Raw genomic sequence first — 4,131 nt, 5'->3', positions numbered from 1 at the left:
CCCAATTCTCACTCTTAGACTATGAGGCATTGGGTAGGTGGGAAGAGAAGAGCCAAGTGGCCATACTGTCCTTGGGGGAAGAAGGAAATTGTTTCCTGGAAATGCATTGGAACTATCCGGGATGCTTGGATTGATGACAAAGTTCTGCCTGTATAATGTAATTCTGTGCCTCAAGTCTGTCAGTGGTAGCCATCTGCCAGGGTCTACATTATTTTGATCTGAGGCAGCATGGCTAATTAGAAGGAAAACTGGACATGCCAGAAGGGTCTGGACTCTGCTAGATGCTTGATGACTAGAGACCAGCTTTGTCTGGTTTCTGCAGTGAAAAGCAATGGGCTTACTTATCAAAGTTCTCTTCTGGGTCTGACATCTCACAATCTACCTTCTTTGCAACTCTTAGATTTGCTCATTTATGTTTTCAGGGAAGTAACTATACTCCACTCCATGCCCCCACTGCTGAAAATTGGATATGTTCTTCCCTGCCTGTCCGATGATGCTGGAGCAAAGATAAAGGCCCTTGACTTGTGAATTCTATGTCTGTCTGATTCTCTTCCACGCTTAAGGTGCAGCCAGGAGTGGAGTGGGAGAATGTATCTTTAATATTTATTAAAGGGCTCCAAATCTCTGTAATCTTCCATTTTTGATCCTGTTAAATATTCTAAACTCCTTTTTTATTTAAACTTGTTTGACTAGCCTAATCACGAGCTGATGTGCTTCCCGGGCTCTCTCTGGGTCTTTGGCAGTGCGACAGCTGTGGAGCCATGGGGCTTATGGGAGGCGTCTAATGCTCATGTCAATCCTGTTTCTCCTTTGGTCCGAGTTACAGCTATCTAACCCAGAAAGCCCAGCACTGTAACTGATGATCAGCAGGTTATCACAAAGAAGCCGAAGCCATTTGTTGGAAGATGTTCTTTGCCATGTCATTGGTAAGCATCCAGTCCTGCCGAGACAGACTCTGTGCAATACAAAGAGCAAGCCCCCATCAACTGCCGAGCAGTAGCTTTATGCTGTCATTGACATTTCAGTTCTGGCTGACATCGGACTTTAATGCAAACCATGGCCATCACTGCATAAACTCCAACTACCCAAGGGTAGGATGGAAAGGAAATATGGGTAAATAGTGGTGGCTTATGAAAAGAGGCCTGGTGCTGTAGTGATTACCCATTGGGCTGGGATCCGCATGATTGCTAGTTTGAAACCACCACCAGCTCCTAGGGAGAAAGACTGGCCTTTCTATGCCACAAACAGTTACAGTCTTTCTTTTCCATGGCCTCGCGGAGGTGATGGGCTGCTTCATGACGAAGCGGAACATCTCCCCAGCCACTAGCTGCCAGAAACTCACTGAGGTGGACAATGAAGGCAAACTTCACACCTTTTATGAGAAGTGAATGGTTCCAGAAGTTGCTGCCATGTGCGGGGTGATGAAAAGAAGGGTTATATTGTTTGCATCAGTGGTAGGGACAACAAGCAAGGTTTTCTCTTGCATCAAGGTGTCTTGAGCCAAGGCCACATCTGTCTGCTGCTGAGTAAGGGGCACTCCTGTTACAGACCAAAGAGAACTGGGAAGAGGACGCACAGATCTGTCTCGGGTTCACTGCGGATGCCAATCTGAGTGTTCTCAACTTGGTTATTGTAAAAAAGGGGGGAGAAAGATAGCCCAGGACTGACTGATACACTGTGCCTCATTGCCTGGGGCCCAAAAGATCAAGCAAAATCTGCGCTCTTGTCTCTCTAAAAAAGATGATGTCCACCAGTATGTTGTGAGAAAGCCCCTGAACAAGGAGGGTAAGAAACCCAATACTGAAGCACCCAAGATTAACCTTCTCCTGACTCAGCGTGGCCTGCAGCACAAGAACCTGAACATCACCCTGAAGAAGCAGTGCACCAAGAAAAACAAGGAGGAGGCTGCCGAATCTGCCAAGTTTTTGGCCCAGTGAATGAAGGAGGGCAGAGAAAAACATCAGGGAGACATTACCAAGCCTCAGAGACGGTCCTCTCTGAGAGCTCTACCTTTAAGTCTGAGTCTAGTCCAAAGCAAAACAGATATCTAAGAGCCTTGAATAAATAAGCTCATCTATCATAAGCAAACAAACAAATAAATATATAAAATAAACAGTCTCTGAATCCCCCAGGCAAGCACTATGAGACAGCATTGACTCAATGGCAGGGAGTTTGGCTTTGGTTCTTTTGGTTTTATGTACTTGGAGAGTAGGATTCTACATTATATTTATTTTCCTACTTTCAATTTGTGTTATTTTGTTACAACATTGTATGCCCTCATTGCAGTCAAGTCAATTGTAGCACATGAGGGTGTGTTAGTCCGGGTTGACTATACAAACAAATTCATTGACACTCACATATATGTAAGAAATAACATTATATCAAAGAGTACTTGCATATTAAAAAAATATCCCAGCGCAGTCCAGATCATGTCTGTAAATCCAATATTAGCCTACTTGTCCTTTACCAGTCTGTAAATTCCTCTTCAAACTCACGCAGCCATGAAATGATGCCAAATGCAGGAAGATCACAGGCCAGTGAGTGGAAAGTCTTGTGGATCCAGTGGCGGTGGAAGCATCTCAGAATGGGTCTCCATGTTGCTCCTCCAGTTCCAGGGCTCTATCAGCTTAGTTCCATGCGGCTTGTCAACAGGAATGTGTAGCAGAGTGTACGTGGCCTCCAAATGAGGCCATCAAACTTTGACCTGATTGACAGGCTAAACTCCACTCCTTCTCAAGTTGATCCAGATTTTTTAACTACCACAGTGGGGGCACCCCCATGCACCGAAATGGAATTTTTTTTTCAATTATGCATTAAATTTTTTTTTAACAAAACAGCCTCATCACTTTCAAAGTACTCTCTATTATACTTAATACATTTGTCAAAACTGTAATTCCAATTTTGGAAACATTTTTCAAATTCTTCTGTTTGGATGGCTGATGGCACCTCCCTTGTTTTTCCTTCACTTCTTCTACACCATCAAGTCACTGTGTATTCATGTCCTTCTTCATTACCCAAAACAAAAGAAGTCACATGGACTGAAGTCAGGTGAGTAAGGTATGTGGAGAACTGGTGCACTGAGATGGCTGCATGAGCAAGTACATTGCTTTGGTGGCAAAATCAGTCCCCTGTCTGCCGCAAATCAGGCCTTTTTTTGTCTCATACTGTGGCACTGTTTTTCCAGAAGCTCTAACTATAAAGCTTGATTAACAGTCTGACCTGGTGAAATGCACTACGAGTTGACATTTGGGAAGTTGACAGATGTCCAGAACAAGGTTTGTTATTAATTGACATTTCACCTTTTTTGAAACGAGAAAACCACTTATAACTCGAGATTTCCCCATAGTGATGTCCCTGTAACCTGTGTTCAACATTACAATATTTTATGTGTCATTTTTCCAGAGCAGAAAATAAAATTTCACAGTCACATGCAGTGGTCTTAAATTGGCCAATCACACAAATGAGGTTCAATTGAAACTACTTTTAAGAAAAAATATCACTGTGACCAAACAGAACCTTCTCAAGAGACACCACTGGGTGCATGAACTCAGAGTGGGCTGCTAGATACTCTCCCAGTGTGGAAAATGTGTACTATGAAAGCACCACCCAGTGGAGCTTTTTTCCATTTGGCGAGGAGTCCCCGCTCATATAGAGACCCTAAAGGATAGAGTACAACTATACATCAGACTGCAGTGTCTTTCTCCTGGCCAGTAAGTGGTGGCTGCAAAGAGCAGACCTTCCAGTTGCAGCCCAGCACTTAGCCATGTTTACCACCAGGGCTCACATATCTAATAGATAAGACATAGGAACTCTTATGCTATTGAGGTAGTTTATTGTGCCACCCTGGCAGATAAACACATGTGGGGTTAATTGAAGGCAGAGAGATAAATGGCTCAGTGAGACTCACCTTTCGAATTCTTGAGTCTCTTGTTTTGTGATAGTCGGATGAGGGTGCAGCTGCCGTAGCCCGTTCCCTGCTTCAGCTGGAAAGGCTCATTTCCTGCAAGACATCTCCGAGGAGAAGCTGCATGGACCTACCCCAATGCAGCCCTTGGTGCTGGAGCAGCCATGTGGAGACCCCTGCCTGAGCTGAGATGCTTACAGGTTCACTGATTCAGCTTTCCTCCTGCA

At 44.3% G+C, this 4,131-nt stretch overlaps 1 pseudogene; it reads left to right on the top strand.

Annotated features, from left to right (window-relative positions):
* The first annotated feature begins 1,283 nt into the window (after positions 1–1,283).
* Positions 1,284–2,068, top strand: LOC105979526 (annotated as a pseudogene).
* Positions 2,069–4,131: the final 2,063 nt, after the last annotated feature.

This window comes from Echinops telfairi, unplaced genomic scaffold (assembly GCF_000313985.2).
Source record: "Echinops telfairi isolate 266 unplaced genomic scaffold, ASM31398v2 ScPeMD7_7410;HRSCAF=8448, whole genome shotgun sequence".
Classification (NCBI taxonomy): domain Eukaryota; kingdom Metazoa; phylum Chordata; class Mammalia; order Afrosoricida; family Tenrecidae; genus Echinops; species Echinops telfairi.
Note: the sequence above shows the minus strand (reverse complement) of the source record. Positions and strands in the feature narration are given on the sequence as shown.